General features: G+C 46.2%; 1 protein-coding gene across 5 annotated transcripts in view; it reads left to right on the forward strand.

Moving 5' to 3' along the window:
- Window positions 1-26707, forward strand: part of MEF2D (myocyte enhancer factor 2D) — a 415917-nt gene that overhangs the window by 171020 nt on the left and 218190 nt on the right. Inside the window, exon 1 of one of the 5 annotated variants that reach the window (XM_085638238.1) lies at window positions 11489-11696. The exons of the other annotated variants lie outside the window; for them this stretch is intronic. The gene's annotated coding sequence lies outside the window, so the exon portion shown is untranslated. Of the gene's footprint in view, window positions 1-11488; window positions 11697-26707 lie in introns of those variants that run through there. 5 annotated transcript variants of the gene reach the window in all.

Genomic DNA, 26707 nt, shown 5'->3' on the forward strand with positions numbered 1-26707 from the left:
AGGTTGCGCACCTAACAGTACATAGGATAAGTTTGACTAAGGTTTACGTATTGCCCGTGAAAGAGTATGCACGTCCTCTCTCGCGCAGAACGGAATCCTTTCTCGAGTCCGAGCACAAGTCAGGTCCATTATGAGCAGGTGATTCCTGCCGCCTAAACAAAGGTCTCTATATTCCTGGGCAATCATTGGCTGGTCTAGAGAAGGTGTGCCCTCTGACTTTAGGAAAGCATAGAGCTCCCTCTACAGTCCTACACATTATCAATCCCTCTGGAGTAAGCACGCAAGCTCACTCATAGAGGGCATAGAAAGCCTTCTACAATCATCGACAATGGTCCCTCGGAGGCAAACATGCCCCGTCACATAAAGATAGCGTATTGCACAGTTGGGTTGCGTGAAGCTTCCTTCGGAACCCTAATCTGGTGTAGGTGTGGTGTTAGGCAGTCCTCGTAGCATAAAGCGTCTTTAGGAGCAGAGCTCAGTACAAGGCGATCCTTGTTGCATTAAATTTCGTTTGGAGTCTGGTACAGTGTAGGACCCCTGGAGCAAGCAATCCTTGTAGGATACCGCTTCCTTTGGAACCCTATACGCTATAGGGCCTGTCGTCGTTGTTTAACACTTTCTTAGAAGCCCAGTAGAGTACAGATAAGGCCTTGTCGGACATCCTTGTTGGATAAAGCCTTCTGCAGAGCCCTTTGCTGTATAGCTTCAAAGGGCCAGGTGATCCTTTCTGCAGAAAGTGTCCTTTGAACCTAGTATGGTATAGGTTCAATGAAACGGATGTATAATGTAAAAGGCTATCCTTGCTAGACAGAGCTTTGCTTTGAGCCCAGTATAGTATAGTAAACATCCTAAGGAGCAGGCAGTCCTTGTGGCATAAGTCAATTTTTGGAGCTCCGTACAGGCTAGGTCCTCTACGGCAGGTGATCCTTGTCACTCCAACTTTAGAAGAGTTACAATGGAGCAGACGATCCTTGTCGCACAAAACTTCATTTGGAAAACCAGGACAGTGCGGTTCCCATGGAGCAGGCTCCCCTTGTCTCATGTTGCTCACTCTGGGACCCAGATCACTCCAATGAAGCAGGCGATCTTTGTCTCTTTGAGGACTTATTCCCACAGAAGGGAACAGTTTTATGTACGTAAGGCAGGCGTTTCGCCATGCCTAAACAGTGCTTTCTTCACGCCCAAATATAATATTGGACTTTAAGGAATACGCGTTTCTTTAATGGAGTAAAGCTTTCTCCAGACCCAAATGGAAATTGGGCCGTGAAGCTTTTTTAAGGTGCACATGTAGCACAGGAGATGCTGGTGCCCCACCATACCGTCTCACTGGAGCAGATCACGAGAGAATATAATAAGATGGCGAGTCATTTAAAAGACGGAAATTATAAAGGGTTTACAATAAAACTGCCCCTTTCCTCACCTGAACTATGCCAGTGAACCTCATCATAATCTTAAACAATTGCCATACCTATTTCTTAAAAATTATCTGCCACAAATGCTGTTGTATTTTCTGTCTTGTAGTGTGATCTGGTGTCCCACTGCAACCTGCTTGGCTGCAGGACATGTATAATACACCTCATGCTTCTCCCAGGCTTTCTACAAGCTTTCTTAAGTGTGGCCTCCTGTCCCGCTGTGGCCTGCTTGGCTGCAGGACGTGTATACATCTCATGCTTCGCCCCTGCGTCCTACAAGCTTCTCTGAAGTGTAATCTTGTGTCCCGCCATAGCCTGCTTATATGTATACATCTCATGCTTCGCCCCTGCTTCCTACAAGCCTCTCTCAAGTGTGGTCTTGTGTCTCACCGCTGCCTGCTTGGATGTGACATGCATACATCTCATGCTTCGCTCCTGCTTCCTACAAGCCTCTCTTAATTGTGGCCTTGTGCCCCGCTGCGGCCTGCTTGTCTGCAGGACGTATATACATCTCATGCTTCGCCCCTGCTTCCTACAAGCCTCTCTTAAGTGTGGTCTCTGGTCCCGTCACGGCCTGCATGGCTGCAGGACATGTATAATACATGTCATGCTTCGCCCCTGCTTCCTACAAGTCTCTGTTAAGTGTGGTCTTGTGTCTCACCGCTGCCTGCTTGGATGTGACATGCATACATCTCATGCCTCGTCCCTGCTTTCTACAAGCCTCTCTTAATTGTGGTCTTGTGTCCCGCTGCGGTCTGCTTGGCTGCGGGACGTTTATACATGTCATGCCTCGCCCCTGCTTCCTACAAGCTTCTCTTAATTGTGGCCTTGTGTCCCGCCGCAGCCTGTTTGGCTGCGGGACGTGTACATCTCATGCTTCGCCCCTGCTTCCTACAAGCCTCTCTTATATGTATACATTTCATGCTTCTCCCCTGCTTCCTACAAGCCTCTCTTATATGTATACATTTCATGCTTCTCCCCTGCTTCCTACAAGCCTCTCTAATATGTATACATTTCATGCTTCTCCCCTGCTTCCTACAAGCCTCTCTTATATGTATAAATGTCATGCTTCTCGCTTGCTTCCTACAAGCCTCTTATATTTATTCATGCTTCTCCCCTGCTTCCTACAAGCCTCTCTTATATGTATACATGTCATGCTTCTCCCCTGCTTCCTACAAGCCTCTCTTATATGTATACATTTCATGCTTCTCCCTTTCTTCCTACAAGCCTCTTATATTTATTCATGCTTCTCCCCTGCTTCCTACAAGCCTCTCTTATATGTATACATTTCATGCTTCTCCCCTGCTTCCTACAGGCCTCTCTTATATGTATACATTTCATGCTTCTCCCTTGCTTCCTACAAGCCTCTTATATTTATTCATGCGTCTCCCCTGCTTCCTACAAGCCTCTCTTATACGTATACATTTCATGCTTCGCCCCTGCTTCCTACAAGCCTCTCTGATATGTATACATTTCATGCTTCTCCCCTGCTTCCTACAAGCCTCTCTTATATGTATACATTTCATGCTTCTCCCTTGCTTCCTACAAGCCTCTTATATTTATTCATGCTTCTCCCCTGCTTCCTACAAGCCTCTCTGATATGTATACATTTCATGCTTCTCCCCTGCTTCTTTCATGCTTCTCCCCTGCTTCCTACAAGCCTCTCTTATACGTATACATTTCATGCTTCGCCCCTGCTTCCTACAAGCCTCTCTGATATGTATACATTTCATGCTTCTCCCCTGCTTCCTACAAGCCTCTCTTATACGTATACATTTCATGCTTCGCCCCTGCTTCCTACAATCCTCTCGTATACGTATACATTTCATGCTTCGCCCCTGCTTCGTACAAGCCTCTCTTATATGTATACATTTCATGCTTCTCCCCTGCTTCCTACAAGCCTCTTATATGTATACATTTCATGCTTCTCCCTTGCTTCCTACAAGCCTCTTATATTTATTCATGCTTCTCCCCTGCTTCCTACAAGCCTCTCTTATACGTATACATTTTATGCTTCGCCCCTGCTTCCTACAAGCCTCTCTGATATGTATACATTTCATGCTTCTCCCCTGCTTCATACAAGCCTCTCTTATACGTATACATTTCATGCTTCGCCCCTGCTTCCTACAATCCTCTCGTATACGTATACATGTCATGCTTCGCTCCTGCTTTGTACGAGCCTGTTTCCGTGCTGTTGCGCCGCACCTGCTGGCGCCGGTGTCAGTACACAGAGGCGCAGCCTTGAATCCCACACTGCAGCGGGGCCCGTGCTGCGCCGCGCCTTCCCGGGGCGGCGGCAGGGCCCCTGACGAGGCCGTGACTCATGGATGATTACAAACCTGTCACCGGGACTCTGTATTGAAGGAGCGCCTGAATGTGGCCCGGCGCGCCTAGAGGAGGCCTCGCCCATGGGCGGGCTCCAGGGCAGAGGTGCAGGGGTGAGCCTGTCACATGTTAGGCCGGTAGGGTTGGGGAAAGGCACTCATATATTGGGCAATGTTGACGTACGGGTGAGTTTGACCTTCCTTGTCGGATTGTTTGAGGGACCGGGCAGGTGGGATCGCGCCTCAGTGTTTCTGAAGGTTGATGACGTGCCCGCATACATCAGAGGCTCAGAGCTCACCCTTGCCCTCCTCTCTTACGTCTTCCACGGACAGATAAAGACCCGGCAGCTCACAGCTCGACTATCTGTTTCCCAGGCCTGGGCAGTGTCATCAGCTCAGAGGTTTCAGTCTTAAGATCCGTGAGAGCAGGCGTCCCTTCAGGGAGTCACACGGTGAGGCAGCGGGTCCGCTGTGTCCTGTCACAATCTGTCATCGACAAACTGCTGGAAATCATATTGTTCGTTCCCAGGTCTTTAAGTGGGCCGGGTCTTGCCGGTGCCCAGCACCCGCAGTTCTAAAAGGCAGGTGCTGAGACGGGTCTCTATCGGGCTCTCGATTTCTGCCCTCACTATCAGGATGAAAAACATATATCTTAACTCTGCAGCAGTACCACCCTTCACTGCCTGTGATGTAACTTTAAAGAGACATGTTCTATTTCTTTCACAGTCTCATCATTACAGAACTGAAGCATTTTCATTATGCTATTCAACAAAGCCATAGTTGTTGCTTATTTATCTTATGCAACTAACAAGCATTGACAAAGCCAATAGTACTGGCTCGTTGTAAGTGTAATGTTACTAATTGTAGTATATTTGTGGATGCAATGACAGAAGTAGCAAAATACCAGTCAGCGGCACACTATGCTAAGCACAGATTTTCAGTTTACTTGTTTTAAGCCACGCCCATAATTAAACGGCCACGCCCCTTTGAGAGACCCCCTGTTTTTCATCCCTCTGAAAGCTCTGCTCGTTCCGTTTACGTTTTATGGGGAAATGTAAACCTCACTAGAAATGAGGCCAGAAGGTTGGACGAAACCTAACTAATGCGGAAGGGAGAAAGCGATTGGAACCACCAGCAATGCTCTAGGGAGGAAAAGAAGCCGGGAGTGGAGGCCTTAAAGCGGCCCGAGCTGTGTGATCCTGGGCTCACCTCTATGCAGGGCTTTAAGTGGAATGAAAAAACTAGGGCGTCTCTCAGAGGGGCGTGGCCTCTGTAATTAAGGGCGTGGCTATGCTCGGGGTAAAAACCTGTGCATAACATACTGCCACTCGACCGGTATTTTGCTGCTTCTGTCGTAGCATACAGATATACAATAGAACAAGTAACACTACACCTGCAGCAAGCCAGGACTATTGGCTTTGCCTGTCGTTTTTAGTTGTGTAAGATAAGCAGCAACTATGGGTGCGTTGTATAGTATGTTGAAAATGCTTCCATTCTGAAAAGGTGAGACTGTGTAAGAACTATAACAAGTCTCTTTGAAGTTCCATCAAAGTCAGTGAAGGGTGGCACTGCTGCAGAGTTCAGATTTGATGTCCGTCGTGAGGGTGAGGGTAGAAATCTAGAGCCCGATAGAGACCCGTCTCAGCACCTGCTCTTTAGAACTGCCGGCGCTGAGCACTGGCAGGACCCGGCCCACTTAAAGCCCTGCCTGTAAAGGCTTGCAGGCGAGCTATGAACACTTCCAGGAGTGTACTCGAACACCCGTCCACCCCTTGTCCTGTGGAATATCCACCGCCAAACGGACTGACTTCTTCCGCTGATTACCACAGCCTGTAGCGCCCAACTGGCCTGTATGTACAGAGGGGCTCCGGGTTGAGGGTCACAGCAAGGCAGCTCTGCTGGACCCAGAAGGACCACTGGTAGCCATAGGGGATTGCCTCAGGTTTGGAGAAAGGTTGACTGCAGCATTGAGTGGATCCTGTTGATTGCTGAGACGCCATCAAATGAGCTTTGATTTGTGCTGCCGTTGACACTGAATTGAAGATTTCAGGTTTGTATTGAGCCAGACACTCTGCTCTTTGTGCCCCGCATGGACCAAACATTGGTCCTACTGAGCAAAGAAGTAACCAGTGCTTAATTTGAGTCTGTGGTTTCCGGTGCTCGGCACCAGCACTTAATTGCTTCCCAGTGCACACTTATGACAGTCTGCCACATGGTGGCGCTGCTCATCCAATTTAGAAAGGGGCAGAACAACAGCTGTTTATGAATGCAATATACATTAAAAATTACTAATACCTGCCTCCCCAGCCATTCTTTTAGCTTTGGGGACCTGGAATAAGCTTAACTGTTGCACTTGCAGGCGAGAGAGATGGTTAATAGTTGTTTTGGCAGCGATGGCCGGGGCAATGGGTAGTGCAGGTTGCAGTAGCCTCCTGGCCAGGGCCCTGGCACTCATTATTTTACAAACTAAGCACTGGAAGTAACCCGTCCCACTGCACTCGCACTTAAGCATGGTCTAAAGCGCCCCTGAGGCAGTTCAAACCCTTACTCTTTCGATACCCCGTCCCTCAAAGTACTCTCGGGTTTCAAAGCAGTACTGCGCCCCAAACCATTGCTATTCTCTTAGTTACTTTGGGCAGGGCAGTGCGTGCGCCGATCCTCTTAACAACAGGAACGTTCTCTGGCCTCACACCCCAACGACAAACAACAACCACACACCTGCAACCAAACACACTCAGGAAATCACCACAAACGGGTTGTGAACCAGTGCTTTAAATGGGCCAGTACTGTCCGGTACTGAGTACCAGCACTTTTTTTTTGCGGATGAGAGTACCTGCACTTCTCAAGAAAAATGTAATACCTTTAATTGGAGAGTACCGGCACTTTTCAGAAACAAGCAGGTACTCTGGTGCAGAGTACCTGCACTTCTGTTTTTCCATTTCAAGCACTGATCAGAACCATGGAGGCCAAGGCATTAACACACCTGCAACCAAACACACACAGGAAATCACCACAAACGGATTGTGGACCCCAAAACATAAACTGAATCCGGCCTGTATCAGAACCATGGTGGCCAAGGCATTACCACACCTGAGCTGTGACGGAGCCATAAGGCCATGCCACTGGCAACATAGTGCTACACATCTCTTTCATATACGATGGACTATTGCTTTGATACATTATTTGGTTTTATGCCCTGTAAGAGCTACGTTCCTTGTTGCCACAGTAACTACGCTGTGCTTTCAGTCTGTCAGTCTCCACAATCCTGGTGCTGGTAACCAAGAAAGTTGACTCTTTGTGACCATCGAAATCAACTGGTTGTTTTAGGGTTCTTGTGTTAGTAGTTGATGGCTGACACATGCTAAGTTGAACTTGAGCGTTTGATTCCCTGCCATTCGATGGACACACTGAAGCTTGTGTCTTATTTTATAAAGATGCCACAGTGACCTGATGTGTGACTTTAGGCACCCTGGCACACGCATCATTTACATACTTTTTACATGGCACCACGAAGGAGCAGCAACTGAACAACAGAGCGGAGACCTTCACGCATGGTGCAACCGAAAATCTACTCCTGCAACCAGAAACTAGGGGCCATCTCACAGCAAAGCTGTACTGCTGCAGAAAACAAGCTACGCCTTGCTTAACAGTGAATCCGCCAAACACATTTTCTGCAGACCATACAACTGAAAGAATTTTGCACTACAGCAAAAACCTACCTAGGAGCTTGACTAGCAGATGTTGCTTTTTATATATAGAACATTCAAATATTGTGTATTTAATTGAAATTTTAGCCTAAAAAACGTAATATAATTGTGATATGTTTTCATTGAGCAAACTGATTTTTCGCTGCTTTGCTACTTCTGTATTAATAGATAAAACAAAGTTTACTCACACTTTTCGTATTTGAAAAATGGAGACAATATATTGTATCCGTCTCTTAATAAGTTGGAATGCAAAAACAATGTGAAACTAGTTGTGTCAGTGTTAATAACCCTGTTACAGAAAATAAACTCTGGAAACTTTACAGGGACATACTTTGAAGGAGGGCGAGGCAAGGAGCAGTCCTTCTGTGACATCACATTCCATGTCCTAGGTTAACATTGATTTCCGATTGTTTTAATTGATTGATTAGCTACTTAACATCCTTTTTACTTATAATTCACATCATTAGAAAATATGTTTCCGTTTATGGCAAAGAAGAGGTACCATGGGCTTTAAATTACAGTAACTTGATGACATCATTACAACACACATAGGTGACGAAAAAAAAATTTAAATAAAGAATGGAAAGAAAAATGAACTAGCAAAATAACTTCACACCCTATGGACAATATTCAAAGAAATGAACAATATGGTATATTAGACTATGTGGTGTGCGACGTTGCCTGTCTATTGAAAATAAGGTATTGCTGCACTGGCCCTGAAGTGCAGTTCTTTCAGGAAGATACGAACAAATGGGATGACAAATGACGGTTACTCATTGTGGAAGATGACCAGTAGCTGAAGCGGCTTGACCATTTGCCCTATGGTCAGGGCCACTGGAATTGTGCGACTGCAGCTATTTTCATATAATTATAGATTTGACGTATTTGCCACATAATCTATCATGTGCCCCATAATCTGCAGATGTTAACAAAAAAACAAAAAAAATCTTGCTTCTACGGTTCAAAAGTTACTAAAAATGCAGTGGCACGCGTTGCCGTGCAGTGGAAGACCCTTTGGAAAGCTAGACTGGTCACCTTCTATTACTTATTGCTATATTTGGGTGTTAAACTGGTGCTAATGAGGTGCAACCAATGCCCAGGCAGTGTTACGAAGTTTTAAAACGACGACATAATGAAGTAATACTATTACAAAATGTGTGGCATTATGTGCATAATTTGCCTTTTCTGGCTGCATAATTTACTCAAATGTGCCACATAATTTTACCCTCGCCTGCCGCATAATTCCAGCGGGCCTGTCTATGGTGAATTCTCTGATGGGTGGAAGTGAAATGTGAAGGCCAGTTTAAATACGACCAGTGGATGAAATGGGTGACCCAAGAACCATCAATAAGTGTATGTGTTTATGTATATAGTGCGCACTTCCCGAACCTCGGGCGAGGTTCTGGGAGTAGTGGAGACCTTCACTCCACGGTGACCTGGGCACTGCACATTACAGTCTCAACTACCCAGCCACAGTTTCTGTTGTGTTGTACCTGTCTGTCCATTGCCCTCAACTCCTTGTGAATGCACTGAGGGGTGCCCACTGCAGAGATCCGTGTGGAAACACAAGCTCTCTGGTTCAAATCCCACAGGGCCCATCATCTCCCCTCCTCCTGAGGTCCGTAAAACGAGTACCTCGGAGCTGGGTAGTAGAAACAACAGTTACTTCTGGTTCTTGAAGGCCACAGGCTGCTGCAGGGAGTGCCATAAAATACATATTATATGGAGCGTAAGTCAGGGCCCTCCTATATGCTCGTGGCAAGACGTTTATGTCTGTGGTTTTTGATTGTACATAATGTATTCATGGTTTACATGAGCAAACTATGTTTCTGGAAAGTAAAAAAAAACACTGTTTGTGGGAGCCCACAATTAATGCCTGTCTACAGACTTCCTCTTATGAAACCCAGCTGTGAGCTAACGAAACAGATAAGACCGGGCTGTTTTCTTAGAGTTTTTCCACTACTGTTGTCATTTCAAATGGGCTCAGTGATGTTATCAATTATGTCATTTCACATCATGAGTGATGTAATATGTGAGGTCATAAGCAAGGCATGGTTGTGGTTATAATTTGCTCATGGACTACGACTGGTGAATGTCAGTTTTTTTTGTTCAAGTAGTTCTTGTGTTACTAAAATATTCATAACTATAACATCACTTTAACCTCTGGGTTTTTTCAGTTTGTGTCTGATCTGTAAAATGTGCATACCATCTTCTATGTTTAACAAAAGTCATATTGATTTTCTGTGAGCCATTACAGCTGATTTTCTTCCTTCGCTAAGCAGCGACTGACAGCCAAATTCATAATATTCCGCACCCAGAATATAACGTATGGGGGATTCGAAGAGCGCTGCTGGTCACCCGTGAGGGTATCCAGGTGCGGATTATCATTAGGATAGCATCCTACCTATCCCCACGAAGGTCTTTACTGTTTGCATACGTGTGACGCTATCCTGCGTGCAAGTTTCTACTTCACTCCAAGCCAAGGCAGACTCCTACCAGCCCTCTGATCCTCACACGACACCTCAACGTTTCCAACGTCAACTACTTTATAAACACCACCTCTACCAATCACGGACTGCTAAGGGAGTAGTAGCCTCTCAGTCAAAGGCCCCCGGAAGACTTTGGGGCCTTGGCCGGGGCATGAGGCGCTACACAAATGCTACAATATAATTAAGGGTCCAGTTTTTCCATTTTTGCTGATTTTTACAGATAAACACATACCGAAAACCATTTGTTTCTTTGTCTATATTTATCTTTCAATGTGGATAAAAAATGGAAATTGGGTTGCTTTTTGGGTGATTCTAAATACTTTCTGCCATGACTGCCAGGCCAATAACTGTGTGGATCGATAGGCAAGTTATTAAAAAAGAAAGGAGTTTTAGTAAAAAGGCTTAAACAGCAGTAGATAGGTTGATATTTAACTGTGCATATTTTGACATAAGTGCAGTGATTCATCTTCTGTGAATGTTCATATCACTGAAACCTGGCAGGCCTTCAAGCATGAGTTCATATTTATTGGTTTAATAAATGTGGAAATATACCAGTTTCAGCTTCAATTTTTCCACAAAACCCAAAATGAATATGGATAAATACAGATACAATTACCCAAAAATAAATATAGGTTGATGCAGACGGAAATGTCAAAAAAATAAATACCATAAAAGCGGTAGGCCTAAATGTAATACAGCCTTGGGCGTAGCTGCCATTGGCGCAGCAGGTGCAGTGGCACCAAGGCCCAGAGTATTGCTGTATTTACTTGCCCCAACAACAAAGGGGCCCGTTTTCTTGCTTGCGCCAGGGACCATGACATAGGTGCTACGCTACGGCATACAGCACCATACACTTAGTGTGTAAGATCTTTGACCTACTCAAAAACCTGCTCAGCCACCCAATGCCCAAACTGGCCTGTTTACGACAAATGGAAGTGTTGTAATTCAAAAGCCATCATTCCAGCAGGGGCGCAGACCCCTTTCAGGTACTAACTGCACCACCCATGTGTGTTTTGGCTGAATACAACTCTGCACAAATACTGTGTTCAAACTGCTTGACATCAGGGGTTGTGCACCTCGAAGTTTTTTTGTGGGGATGCGAGACTACCCCATTTTGGGGTCCAGAACGCAGACTGCCATGCAAATTAGGCACCCGAGGTACCCGTACTTAGAAGTGTGTGCCATTAGAACTAGGTTCTATGAAATGATGCCCTTACAAAGCGCATAATGTGGGAATGTGCAGAAATATACCCCTAGTAATTACAGGTTCAGACATGCCCGATTCCCTACGTTGATGCCGCGATGCATCCTAAAAACTGGAAGCTGGTGTGTTTAGGTTATCTTTTTTTTTCCTGCCTGGTCACGGGTGGTTACAAGTGTCTACGCTTTGACGGGCACATCTTGCAGGAATGGCAGCCGCACTGGAAAGGAAATAAAACCATGAGGTTGGCTGTCACAGCTGTTTCCAGGCAGGAGGTTCTCCCTCCCCCCTTCCCCAGGCCCGGTCCCACCTCCCTCCAAGTTTTTACATCTGTTACTGCCCTTTACCCGCAGCCAGACTGACAGAGGCCTGCCTGACACCGGGCACTGGCGTGGAGGGCTCCCTGGCTGTCAGTGACAGATTGGGGACAGTTGTTGATTTCGAAGGGGGGGAAGGAGGTGCCCCGAGAGCCCAGCGCAGCCCTCCTCGCCCCTGCGACGCTTCCTTTTCAGACGTCCCGGGCCGTGGAGGAAGCAGAAAGGACACCCGCCCTCTGCGTCACGGTGAGTACCTCGTACACACGGACTACGGACTGCGGCCCATGGGGCCCTCTTTTTGGCCAGGACAGGCCTGGCAGGGTGTGCAAGGGCAGTCAAGGGCCTGGCTTGGCGTTAGGTAGCCGGAGATGTTTCCCTCCAGGCCCGTGAGTGGCTGCGTGGACTGCGCAGCGTCTTGCGGTGGCCATTTCCTGTAGAGTTTTGCGTCGAAGGGTCGCCGGCCCGTTGCCTTCTCCTGTGCCAAGGGAGCTCACTCGGTGCGCCCGTTCCTAAAATAGACCGCTCCTGTCTCCGGGTGGGGTGCTAAAAGGGCATTGGCAACAGACAACACGAGCAGGGCGCATTTCATGTTTTGAGCAGGCCCGAGGAGCGTCATTTTGTTTTCCGCCCCAGAGGATGCGCTATAGTAAAGCAGACCCCACGACGTAATGGAAAACGAAGACATTTATTTAGAAGTTGCAAGTCCTTTGCGCGTGAATGGCAGGGCGGTGTAGCAAGTGCAGACGCGAGTTTGTTTTCACAGGGGGTGGCGGTGCCTCCTGCCTGGGAGTTAAGACTCAGGGCTCAGAGGAGATTGTTGATGAAATTTGGGGGGGGGGGGGGGGGGGGGGACACGAGCACATGTCATCTGCCTTTTAAAATGTTTACCGTATGTATTCTATATGGTGCCTATGGCGGTTTTTCAATCTGGGTGCGCGTTTATGCGTCATATGCTTTTATTTGGTTTAAAATGCACTTTGATGTAATTGCTTCAAGTATAACCCTTTCCTTCTTGCGAGCGTCGTATATTTTAACACAAGACCGAGTCTAGAATATGTACAGTAAATAGTTGCATGTTTGTCTTTTTCGCACCCCTTCTCCGCAGACAGGATAGTTTATTATCCCTGGAAGTTGTAAAGTGAGCCTCCAGGGCCCGGGACATTGAGTTCCACGTTGAGCCAGGGCAGCATTTGCTTCCAAGGGTGGGTGCACTGGACATGTTCGGAGGGGTGTCTCGGCTAGTTCAAAGCCCACAAAAGGGCAGTTTAGCGTGTTTAGGGGGGAGGCAACACTTCCTTCTTTCAAGTATGTTGTATCATGAAGAAATGTGGATGAAATGCAGACATTCCATCGCAGTAAGCGCTTTGTTTTTGAGGGGAGCTGTTGCGGATTAGGGACGCACTGCTTTGTGGAGAATGATGCGTCCAAACCTCAGTGTGTAGCGGTTCGAAGGCACACATCATAGGCCAAGCGCTTTACCTTGGTCAAGCACGAGGGCTTAGATATGAAATCAGGGACACAAATCAATGACCCTGTCTTGTTAGTTGCACGCCCCGTGCAGTGTTCAGTGATGTAAAGGAATGTAGTCTCAATACTGATTCTTTCTCGGTATTTGTGCATCTTGAACCCGGGGCAGTGAGTGGTAGAAGGAGATCGTTTTAGGATCACAAAATAGAAGATGCCAGTTTTAGAACTAAAGTTGTCAGGTTTTTCAGCTGACACCTTGCTCGCTAAGAAAATCCTTTTTAAGTCGTTTGGGAAAAAGGATCTTTTGTTGGGTTCTGTTTTACGTTGCCAAACTTTGGTGTATGGTTCCATTGTGTGTCTCTCAAATGTGGATTGGTGGGGAGAGAGGTGTTACAATATCGTTTTTTGCGGCATGTGGTTACTCCAGCCCCAGGTTTGTCCATGAAAGTGTTTCACAACCTCATACGTGCCTGTCCCTGAAGGAACTTTGCTCGGACCCACATTTGCTGGTCAACCTTTTTTATTACGAGGATGAATAAAATGGCTGGGACTCCGCATGAGTCAAGTCATTTATAATAGAAAGAAAAAGCAACTCTAAGATCTTCAAAGTTTTGCAGGTGCCTTGGCTCTGATGAGGGTGGTTTCAAGGGGGGACAGAAAAATGGGCCTAAATTGGTTTCAGTTTAGACATGAAGCTTGCTTCTGACTGCTTGGGTATTTGCTGGTAATGCAGGTCGTCCAGTTATCCTAGTTTTAAACAGGATCCCACCACCTCCTCCTTTTGCACGTTGATTTCGATGGATTAGCGGGAAGGAGTGGATTGATGCTTCACAGGCCATTTAAAAGAGCTTAAAAGCTGAATTCCAGTTTGGTTTGGCGCACATGTAATCTGGAAAGGACATTTTAAGATAAAGCTATCTGCAGACACTCCGACACCTGTTCCGTGGCACCAGCAGCCTGCACTAAGGGTTGAGCAGTGTCTGTGTGACAGGGTGTTACGTCTTGTGAAATGCGTTTGTGGACTGACAAAGTCTGCCACTTTCCAACTCGTTCTTATTCACATATAGAGACAGCCACCTTCTCTGACATCATCACACCTTTCTGGAAGATTCTTGGGCTCTCTGTAAACCTCATGCTTGAGGACACTGGTAATTGTCTTTTAGTGCTGAGTTAGTGTTTCGAAGTGGTAGGCCTGTGTTCACACGGATGGCCTCTCTTGCTGGTGAACACTCAATCATGACGGCTAGCTCTGAATGCAATTTCTAGCCTATCATCACTTGTGCGCCTAAGCTCATCACAAGCCTGGACCATGACGAGTCATAGAGTGGGAGGCATCTGGCACCACGATTAGTAGACTCATTCTGTGTCAGAATGCCCGCTTTCTTGCGTTTATTTTAAAGCAAGTGTAGCCCATGTGATGTACCAGGTCAGGAAAGACGAGCGTAGCTTCCCGTTGATGTTCACCGATTCCCTCCCTGCCTGCTTAAAGTACTTATGAGCGTCTTCGTGTGATACTGGCTTATAACAGAGCTAGAATCGTGAAACTTGCTGCTGCTTTTGTATATTAAGGGAATTTGTCTAGGCACCCCATTTACTTAGCCCTTTGGCTACAAATCTGTGGCAAAATCAGCGTAGATGCAGCGGTTCTGCCATTTTGTTGACTGTATAAAACACTGTAAAAAACAAGATCTATTCTTATTGCTGTAAAGTAGCAAGAAAATCGGCCCTTCTTCCTGGACCTTGTGTAACCCGTGAGTACTCCACATCAGGAAAACTTTACAATTGCCTCCTTCTGCAAATACTGTACCCACCACAGCACCATCGTCATTCGCCTGTTCCACACCGGTAGGCCTGCACCCTATTGCAACCAGAGCTCAGCTGAAGAAGCTGACCACAATACCGGCACAACAGGGCAGCAGCATCACTATGACGTATGTGTAACATCTTACACAACCTATGATTAGAAAACACAATATGTGTAATTGTTACAAACAGCTGGCTCGTTCAAAAAGAAGAGAGCTCTGTAGACATAAGTAATGTGCTAGCGATGCGCGATGTTGACTCTGCGATGATGCCGTTGCGATTGTGTGATCCTCGATAATAAGCACGTGATTCCTATGTCAACTTGCTGTAATTCTTGAACGATGCACTGAGTAGATGGTTATGCCACTGTGAGTCTCTAGGCAACCTTTGTGTTTTATTATTAATCTTCAGCTGTGCAGATAGACCATGTTATCTCACAAGGCCTGAATGCTGTTCAGCACCCGTAATAGTGTTGAACAGTGCTATGCATTGGCATCACAGAACAACCCCCTCAGGCCCTGCATTTGCAGTTTTTTCGTTGCCTTTGGATTGTCCCACAAGAGTCGAAGACCCATAGGAACACCAGAAACGGCCTACTACGTGGAGGATAGTATCGCACATTGGTACCCGCACAAAAGCATCATCTTGCCTCACTTGTCGATAAGCATGGCTCTCCGCAGATGGCCCGGAGGCGCCATGATCTCACCAAATAGACCTCCAAAATGAAAATATTCAGAACAGAAATATAATGAGTGGTTAAATTGCTGCTTTTGTTCATTGTTTGCACAAAGACACAATGGTGTGATACCACCTAAAGGCCATGTAGTTGTAAGTTCATAGTCTTTTCCAATCTCTAACATTTTTGTGTTTTAATCAACTGTTAGGTCCATATTACACTCGCCCAGAATGTACATTTGCGCACTCACACATGTGTGCACGAGAGGGGTGTAATGCACGTCCCTGCATCACAGGGGGACCCTAACCTTTCAGAGACCTGTCCCATCCCTTCCGTGGGCACCATTCCTCCCAAGGCCTGAGCATATCTGTGAGATATCGGAGTCTCTGGGGCCCCACTTCACAATTCTCCCAGGGTGGCCCCATTATTTTACCTCACGCCACTTGTTTGTTATGAACCCCTATAAATTAGGACGGTTGGAGCTCTACATGCTCAATTTTTGTGATTCTTTTGTGCGTTTGACCCCACATGAAGCTAGAATTAAAACCAACGCATTCAACACGCCTTTGTCACGCGCTTCCTTTCCCCTCACAAATGGCGGCGGCAGGACTCGCAGCACGCGGCCCTGGTTGTACAGCTGTGTGCTCCGGACAGCTGCCCCGCTCACCTGCCACCCCGAGGCACCACGGTGGCTTTAAAGGGACAGCCTGCTGGAGACGGCCCGGGCGCGAGCACCGAGGAGACGGGGAGAGGGGGCACCGCAGCAGTCAAAGCTTAACCCAGATTAACCGCCGTCCTCGGGCGAGGCGAGCAGGTGTCAGGGGATTTCTCGGTGCTTTAGCAAAGTTTCACGGACTTCCAAATCAACTGGTACATGTTTAGGTTCAGTTTGCGGCGTCCCCCTCCCATTATCCCCCCCTCCCCCTTTCTGTCCCGGAAGAAAGCCCCTGTTCGATAAGTTATGGCACGGTTTGCGGGCGGGGTGGAATGGAACTATGGCGCGCGTGCATTTCCAAGGCACCGGTGACCAATATCAAGAACTAGCAATGACGAGAGTTCCTCTCTTCAGCAGTTGGCAACGCGTGACGCACCCGAGGGTGTTTTGTGTGCACGCGAGCGCCATTGGGCCAGTTTTCACGGATTTAAACCAGCCCTTTGGGGAATACTTCACCCATGGTGCCCTGCGGTTGACTCATCCCCTCACATAAGGCGCATGTTCGCGCCTGAAACATACCTGAAATATCCCTCCCTAACCAGACGCGGACACAACATTCACAATTGACCAACCACACACAAGCAAGGTTACTGAGTTTGTGTCTCAAGTCATTCACACCCCAGGAGAGGGAACTCAGACACCTCTACCATCAAACTGTCCTTAGGGTAATGTTGATATTTTCTACGTTGCCTCGCAGTAGATGTATGTTGAGGAAGCCCTATAGCGAGGGATCATGGGCTACACTTTTATTAAACGGCTTAGCGTGGTCGGTGATCTTTTACATTAACTTATTTTTTAGTGAGTTATCACTGGCCAGACAGAGCCTGTGGAACAAGGTCCCTTTGTTTTACTACACGGGGACGGGGCCACTAGAATTATGTGGCAGGGAAGGTCAAAATTACGCAGCAGTGCTTACTAAATTATGCTGCAAGAATAGGCAAATTATGCAGCATAACTTGGCACATTTGAGATCATATTTTCTCATTATATTGACATTTTTACACATATTAACACTAATCTGGGCAAAAGTTTCTCCTCATTATTACCAATCTGGCACTCAAATACAGCAATAAGCAATAGTAACAGTCTGATACCCAAATACAGCAGTAAGCAACAGAAAGATAACCAGTCAACCTTTGTCATGAGGCTTGCACTGCGCAGCAACACGTGGCGCAGCGTCTTTAGTAACGTTTGATCCATTTGAGGTTGAAACATTATCTGCAGATTTTGCAGCAAATTATGAATTATGTGGCACATGCGGTAAATCCATAATTATGTAGACAATGCAGCGCCCACAATATCGTATAATTCCAGTGTCCCTCCAGGAGGAGGCCCGAAGCCAGAGTGCTAACTCTAAGGAGACGGACAGCACACTAGTAAAAGCTTAAACCAGATTAACCGCCTTCCTCGGGTGAGGCGAGCAGGTGTCTGAGGATTTGTCAGAGCTTTGCAAAGTTTTATGGGCTTAGGTATCAACTGGTAAATGTGTAGATTCCGATTGCTTTGACTTTTCCCTTTCTGCCATTTCTGTTCTTAAAGAAGGCCTGTGTTAGTGAAGTATCTTGACGAGGATTGAGAGCGGCATGGAAGCATGGTGCTCTTGCATTTTCAAGACAAAGGTTAGCAAAGATTATGCAGCAGATAATAGATTATTTGGCGAATGCGGCAAATCCATAATTATGCGGAAAACGGCATGGCAATCGCATAATTCCAGTGCCCTGGAGGAGGAGCACAGTTACAGGTAGACATAATGGCCGATGGTTGCACTATTGGAGTAAAATGTTGTACCCAGTGATCATCAAACACATTTCAATCAATCATCATTTGTATAGCGCAGCACTGTCACCCCTAGGGGTATCTAAGCACCGGGGGTGCCATGTCTTAGTTGAACAGCCAGATTTTGAGTTTCGATCTGAAGTCCGCCAGGGAGGGTGACTTTCGGAAGTGGAGGGGCCGGTCGTTCCTGGTCTTGGCAGCGATGTAGGATAAGGAGCGGCCCCCGCTGCAGCTGCGATGGATGCGGGGGGGGTGGATGCAAAGACATTGTATTGTGGGTAGATAGAAGTTGAGTCGATGGTTGATGTAGGATGTTCCTTGATCGTGTAGAGCAGTGCTACGCAAAGTACGGCCCGGGGGCCGCTTGCGGCCCTCTTGACCTTAACGTGCGTCCCACCGGTGAACAGCAGCACGAGCTGCTGTTTAGTTGCTGAACACTAATGTTCAGAAAAAATAAAATACACAGACAAGCATTTATTGACCTGCAAAATAAATGCTTGCCCGTTTATTAAATTAGTTTTTAGACCTCCTTACACAGTCCTTAACCCACCCAGACCTCCTACCGCCACCCTGCTGGCATTCGTGGGGCCCTCGGTCACACCACAGACCATACTTTGTGGCCACTGGGCACGTTTTTGTGAGTACCCATGGTGTAGAGCTTTGTAGGCGTGCATGAGGATTTTGAACTGGCATCTCTTCTGAATGGGGAGCCAGTGGAGGTGTCTGAGGTGGGGGGTGATGTGGGACTGTTGGAGGAAGTTTAGAGTGAGTCTTGTGCAGTGTTCTGTATGGTCTGGAGTCTTCTGAGGAGGTGGGAGGAAATTCTGCAATAGAGAGCTTTGCCATAGTGGAGGTGGCTGGTGACAAGGGCCTGCTTGACAGTCTTTCTGGTGTTGATTGAGATCCATCTGAAGATTCTGCGGACCATGCGAAGGGTGTGGAAGCAGGTGGAGGCGACTGCGTTGAATTGTCGTTTCATGGTCAGTTGGCTGTTGAGAATGATGCTAAGTTTGCGTGCATGGTCTCTGGTGTGGGTGTCGGTCCGTGTTCTGCTGGCCACCAACTGTAATCCTATATGGAGGTGTTCTTCCTGAAGATAAGTACTTCTGTTTTGTCGGAGTTGAGTCTGAGGCAGTGGTCTCTCATCCATTTGGCTTAGTTGGTCATGGCGTTGCAGAGGTTGGTTTTGGCGTTGGAAGGGGTTTTTGGTGAGTAAGAGGATTAGTTGAGTGTCATCGGCATAAGAGATTATGTTGAGTCTGTGGGATCTGATGAGGGGGGGTCCATGTAGAAATTGAACAGGATGGGCTTGAGAGATGATCTTTGGGGTACACTGCAAATTATGTTCTTGGGTGTGGAGGTGAAGGAACCAAATCAAACCAAAAAATGCCCCATCTTTTGGCATAAGGTAGGGACAAACTAGTATATCTGTGGGCTTTTTCAAGAGGCTGACACTTCACTTTCGGTAGCATGTCTGTAATATAGAGGCTTGGTGCATAGAGTTGGTACATTCCATGTTTTATGCACAACCTGAGCCTTTCTGAAAGTGTCCCTCATGTACCACCAGAACAGGTAGATGAGAATGTTATTGCATCACTGATAAATGGAGGAATTTTGCTCACCTTTAACAGATCATCACAAAGTATACAAAGAGGCTACTGTGCAATCCCAAACCACAAGGATGCATGAACTCCAACCTCCAGCAAACCTGTGTTTGATTTTTTCTTTTCATTTTGACAGCCTACATCTTATACATTAAATATGCTGTCTGAGCTGTTCCAGCCGCAAGCGCACGACAGACTTGGAGGAATAAATGCCAAGTCATGCGTGCCCCAGCCCGTGGCTGCACCTATATAAACAGCACGGACGTGTTGTATCATATGAATCACAGGTTTTCTGCCATATGTATTTATTCCAAAGAAAAGCAGGCCTTGAAGCAAATCCGATCTGGATCTCACTGAAGCATCCTAGAAGGCTTCACCAGAGCTTAACCACAGCTGCCTTTTAACACAGTCTGCCAGTAAATATAACAGCCGCCATGCTTGCAAAACCCATTAAGACTTTGCAGATACAGAATGTGGTCCACTGCGGATTTGAAACCTATATTCACTGCCTCGCGCATAAAATAAACATACCAGAAATTAGGGTACATTGAAGTTGCCACCCACGTGACTGTTGTCAGTCATGAGACACATGACGTCAGCATTCTCCTTTACAAGGAGTACTCTGTGTGTGTGCTGCTTTCACTGTTGTTCTGGAGGTCAGTTAAACCATGTCACACTCACCAGAGACCTTCAGCCTTCACGTTTGGTGGTTGTCTTTGACAAACACCTCAAACATTAGCGGTGACATTTTTAGCGCATAGGGGTGTGTAATATTGAAATTTGCAAAGTTAGTTCACAGTCGAGCGGGGACACCGTTACGTGTGTCTAAGGTATTTTTTCTTTTCATGTGAGACTCAATGTGGTGGCAGCTGACGGCCAGCTGTCGCGTCATGTCTCACGCTGCTGATTTCCACATCAGCCGGCGCTTTGAAAGCTGACCAGCACTGTTCGGTTCATGATTCCGCTATCGTAATCTAGAAGTTGCTAAGCGGTGTCCAACCTCACCATTACCCTGGGCATAAAATGTCTAAATAAGCCACTGTTTCAGACACAGGGCATATTTTAAAAACTTTTGATCCTATCCTAAAATTGAACATTCTTTCTGCTTTTGGTGGAAGAGATATTTTCAAGTCACACAAGATATTTTCAAGTCCCACAAGATACATCCTAGTTTGCACAGTTCCAATTGAATTTTGCCGCAGAGTTACCGGGTTGTGACTCAGAGAAGTCACCGTTGTGCAGAAGACGTAGATCATGTGGAACAACCAGGAATTGGTTGAAGTTGGTTCCCTGTTTTCCAAAGAAGATGCCTAAAAGTGTGTGGGCTCTTCCTATTTAGGCTGGGGTTAAGGACTGGCGCAAGTGGTTGTGACTATTCGCCCTGCCTCGAGGGGCTTGCTGTGTCGCTTAACGCTAAATTGTAGGCGCTGTAAAATGGCCCGGCCTGTGTCAGGGAATATTAGCAGTTGACACCCGAGTGTAACTGAAGTTCAGGGAGTACCTATCAAGCCCAGAATATCCTGTGCCAATGCTCGACCCTAGGGTGCCGTCTCAAACACTAGGCCAGTCAGCCGAAACATGTCGGTGCACCGCGTAATGAGATCTTAGCGAACAGCAAGAGTAGGCTTTTTACATCACTCACTATCTGAGAAAGGAATTCCATAGGAAATGTAATTTAAGGAGAGGAGCTTCCCTATAGCTTTCTCAAAAGTGCCAATGGAAAAGTGTTCCCAGGTGTGATGTGTGTGATTTGATTTCCTCTGCATGCAAAATACATTTTAGTTATATCACTTTTTGCCTTTTATCTGCATAATTTTTTTTTAAATCAATGGCAAGCACTCACAAGTGAGTGTGACCTTTGTGCCACAATATTTTCAAAAATAAATATGTATTCTGATAGGACTTAGGTTCATGAACATAAAAGCAATCTAATAAAGACCCTGTTCCAACTTCTGCTATAAGTATATTCCTGTCTTTATGAAAATGAAATGATAGGGCACATGGAATTAACCAGGAAATACCCTCCTTGTAAGTGCATTCTCTGAACCAGAATATACTACAGATGGCACCCGTCTGTTACATGTATTGGAGAGTGAAGGCTCGTTTTAGGTCTGGTCTAGAGACAGGTTAAGCTGTTTTCCCAGGCTCATGTTTTCCAAATAATTCATGATAAAAAAACATATGTACAGAGTGGGGATGTGTTTTTTGTCAGTCCTCTTCATTCATTGTCTGTCGAAGTGTCATTCAGAAGTTGCTTCCACACTCCACAGCCAACAGGACGTTTCAGTGGATAGGCCCACCTTAGCCGTTGTCTCTCTTCGCTGTGAGTGATGGCATTTTGCGCTCGTACATGTGCACAGCCACCCAAATCCTAATTCAATTTATCACCGAGACTGGTAGGCCAATCTACACTTTCCTTTCATGGTGTTTTCAATCATTTTTTCGACTGATCATATTTTACTTCTGTTTTTTTGTAAACAATTGCATGACTCCATTAGACTGTGGTAATTTGCCTTTTGTTACGTTAAGATTTTTAACATTGAATACATATTTTTTAAGAAAAAAAATATAGCAAGCTTGCCAAGGCCTGACCTTATAGCTTTGCCAGTTCTTTTTCTATTGTGTATAAAAGGAAAAACAGCACATGCTTACCGTAAGTCTTTGAGAAGAATGCACAGTCGATTAAATAAAATGCCAGGGGGCAACATCTTTTGAATGCATTATATTGCACCACAAGTGAAAAAAGTGTTCCTTATGAAGATGTGCTTCCCCTGCACCTTGCAGAAATTGTGGGCCCTGTATGCACTTTCTCACCCATACTACACCACCAATGCCTGGTTATATACGTAGAAAAGCACCAGTGACCTGAACCGAAAGACTGCCTGTAAAGTAAACCACCGAGGCATACACAGGTTGATGTGAGACTTTCGGGCAACAGCCAGTGTTTATTGAATAAGAGCCATCACTTTTAATAAGTACCGATCCCGAGTTTCTGGTTTGTATTCTTGGACTTAGTCCTTGTCAAGCTGGTGTAAGGACGTCCAAAACTCCCCCGCCAGACTCATCCTGAACATGTCACGATGCAACCACATCACTGGCCACCTGAGAGACCTACACTGGATACCTGTCAACAAAATAATCACCTTCAAGCTCCTATCAAGCGCCTACAAAGCCCTCCACTATGCCGGACCTTCATACCTCAACCACCACCTCTCCTTCTAAACTCCCACCAGACATCTTCGCTCCGCCCAACTGGCCCTGGCCACCATCCCACGTATCTGCAAGACCACGGCTGGAGAAAAATCCTTTGCCTACCTCCCTGTGAAGACGTGGAAGTCCCTGCCTCTCCACCTCAGGCAATCACCATCGCTGTTGCAATTCAGGAAGGTCCTCAAGACCTGGCCTTTTGACTGTACAGCAGCCCCCCCACTTAGCGCCTTGAAACCTTCACAGCTGAGTAGTGGTGCTTTAAAAGATCACTGATTGATTGATTGCCTTTTCTCTGGATTGAGCTGAGTGCATCGGTCCATATTACAGACCGGAAGCATGCACGGAATAACGAATGGTTCCTATATTCTTGCAGTGCCTTGTACTACCCACGCCATGCAAGTTATTCGTCATTGGTGAATTTTCGGAACTGTTGCAAGAAAACTAGGATTACTGAGGTGACAATTCTCCTTTTAAGAAAGCTGCTGCTTTCAGTCGTTTATGTACTAAGAACCAATATGGAGGTGTGTGAAGATGACGACGGACTGACCTCGTCCCCTGTTAATGACATCAATGTAATGTAGTCCACCGGGTTCTTGTCATAGGTTTGCTGGCACTTCTGGATCCCTCTTAGTTGGTTTACAATTTAATTTCCTGTATTCCTGCTTTACGGGAGAGATTTAGCTGACAGCTATGCAACAGGAGTCTACATTGTTAGCTCTGCAGGGATACAAATATTTCTTGGAGTCAAGACGTTAATTTATTCAGTGAGATGCGAGCCGGAGGTGTCTGCATGTGTAGCCCCCGCAGTGAAGAACCGTTCCACCACGCTACTCCACCTGCTCGGCGTTTGCTCCGCTCAATGTCTTTTGGTTGTGGAGGAGTATAAGGAGGCTTGCCTGTGATGGCGGCTGCAGTGCCCTTGCGCGGCATGGTGAACAAGAGGTGGTGGAACAGCAAGGCAGCAACGTACTTTACTCGACCTGTGAAGGGAAAGGCCACCGCCGTTGGGTCTTGGGAAGATCTTCTCATTCTCTGTCAGTTGGTTCCCTGGACTGATTTTTAGCTGTGGCGGAGTGAAGGTTTTGTATCCCTTACAACGCAGATTTATTTTAATTAGAGAAGGTCCGATTCAGCGGCACAGGAGCACCAGTTAACGACAACCCTTGAATTCCTACTGAGGGTCTTCTCTGTCCCGTGACAGTGGATCACCTGTGGAGCTCCGTTGAATGTAGCATGCGCTAGCTGTGACTTCCTTCCCGAAGTTGGGAATATGCTTATTTGTATTTTCCGGGTCAGCAAGGACTTCCTGTCATGGGGGGGTTGTGCGATTGACTGTTTTCACCACGCTGTATAGAGAACTGAAAGGCCCTTGCGTTTCATAGTATCTTTGCGACTTACAAATTTGATCTGGAATCCAGCCAGCTGATGTTCAGCCATTGCTCTGCTTTATTTGAAGAGTAAAATGCCATTATTTCTGATTATTTGCTTTTTAAAAAATCCTGAAAGTTCTATTGTACCTTCTGACAGACTCTTAGGGTGTCTGTATAGCAGCATTCAGTGTGCAGAAATCCCAGAAATATGACAGACTTTGCAGAATTTGGAGCAGCAGCATCATTACACCTTGGTGTCCCTCTAAGCAATATTTGTGGTGCTTCTAGAAGGGATTGACAGTTCACGGCCATTAGTGTCAAAGTATCAAGCACAATAACCAGCTATTTCTCTGAGAAGATACAAGGATGTGTTTATATAGAAAAAGCACAGTGCGGAATATTTAGAAAATATATCAATCATAGGTGGTCCACCACTGTATTTAATGAGGACAATATATAATGCTGATTAATTTCGAAATATTTTATGAACTATCTCTACTTTTCATCGTGAAGCATAAGTCCAACAAAAGGCCAATAGGGTACCTCGCAAAGGAGATTTCTCCAGGCCAAGAGCTCCTTGTTAGCTCCTCTTCCAGAGTGTTTATGATGGAGTGAGCTCAGCTACCCCATCAATTCCCTAATCAAGTGTAGTTTATGTTTCTTTTCAGAGGGTTCACATGGAACCATTTACAGGACAGTTTCATAAAGTCTTTTCGTTCTTGCTTAACAATTCCCTCTCTTTGCCTAGGGACAAAGGGATTCTTTTAGACTTGTTCAGATATAGCTGTCCCAAAGTCCCTGTTTTCTAGTGTCAGCGGCATGACTGTACGTAGGACTGTATGGGATGAGGTTCCAATATGGCAGATACACAACGCTTTAAAGACCAAGTAGTTGTCCGTTGTATCTGGGAGCTGGGCATGGAACTAGTTCTACCTCCCAAGAGTCCCCCAACTCTACATGTAGCCCACCTCTTGTCACACGGTGCATGCTACAGGGTCAGTAAACTATCCAAGCCACCCAGTCCCTTCAGAAGTGTGCACAAAGTGTATTTATTGAACTTAATAGCAGGCCGATGCAGTACTGGAAGCTGTAACCGTAACTTAGGTAAATCATTCACCTATCTGCAGGCCCCTCCGGCTGTTGTGGCTAGTGGCTACAGGAGTAACAGCAGCCAAAGAACAATTGTGAATCCAGAACCGAACCTTCAACCGGTGGCGTAGCGTGGGTGGGACAAGGGGGGCGGTTGCCCCGGGCGCAAAATGATTTTGGCATTCTTAGGGGCGCAAAATTTAAAAAGAAAAGTGGAAGGATACTTGCCTGCCCAGGGCGCTGGCACCCCACGCTACGCCGCTTTCTTCAAACCTCAGCAGTATGTCGTGGCATAGCCTTTGGTAAGCTCTGAGGCATTAGCCAAGATTGCACATCTCGCCTGAAGTTCGTCCCGGTTGCCATCAGAATACTGCAGCACAGTTTATTGCTTTTTTTTTTTAATTAATAACTTTAAAAAACTGGGCACGGGCAAGGTCTCCTGTAGAAATGTAAATGCTTGCCTAATTCACTACTATATTGTTTGGCAGTAGAAGCACTTTTATTGGAAAGATTTTTAAGCTTCCAGTACCCTTTTCTCCTATTATTTACTTCTCTTATATGACTCCTAGGCGCTGTTAATTCATTTGTTGGGTATAAATAATGTATAATGAATTAAAGACAAGAGCAATAGTCCAGCTCTTTGCAACATAAAAACAAGGAGAGGAGAATGAGATTTTGAACCAGTCTTTAGCAGAAAAACGAATAACCCAAGAAAACCAAGCGAGTTATGCCTGCTAAAGTGAAACCAAGCCACTAGAAGAAGCTACTTTATGACCTGAGTAAACAGGCTCAGGGGAATGCAATTGGTTTTGCCTATGGGACCGATTGTCTTTGACAGTGCCTTTTGACGATGCTTTACAGCAATAATAAATACAAAATAAAAATATTAAAAAAAACAATTGGTGGGTCTTGTGGGCAACGAAAGAGCGGTCCGGGAAAGTAAATGGAGTGGGTGGGTGTGAAGAAATTCAGCACAAGAGCGAGTGCTAAATGGGGGTGGAGAGGCATACAAGCAAGGAAGCAACCCGGAGCTCAGGCGATGGGTGTAAGTTTGGTAAGGGGAGAATCACACGAGAGAGCTTGCAACACGAGGGAGACTGCACAGCCTGTAGTACAATTGGTGGGTATTTGTCAGGGGGCAAAGCACGCTTGGGAGACAGCTGGAAAAGACATGCGCTCTCATGGAGTGCTTAAGCAAAAGTAGTTACCTCCAAGTAAGCAGTGGAAAACAGCCAGTCAGCCAGCCAGATGTTGAAGAGTCTATGCTGCAGGGAGGGGCAAATGTAAACTGGACAATGAAAGCCATGGAATAATACGCAAGCAAATATGAGTGACAATGAAGCCAACCATTGGGAAGCAGTGGGCGGGCCGGAAGCCCCTGCAAGTTCTAGGTAAGCCCACAATAGGGCATTTGCAACCGGGCAGCTTGTGCTGTCTGGTGGGCCGGACTTACAAAGACAGTGTGCTCAAAGGCAGCAAATACGTTTTCAATTTGACAACTCAGTGGAATGGTGATGAATGCAGTGTTAGATTACAAAAAACTACAT

This window comes from Triturus cristatus, chromosome 12 (assembly GCF_964204655.1).
Source record: "Triturus cristatus chromosome 12, aTriCri1.1, whole genome shotgun sequence".
Taxonomy (NCBI): domain Eukaryota; kingdom Metazoa; phylum Chordata; class Amphibia; order Caudata; family Salamandridae; genus Triturus; species Triturus cristatus.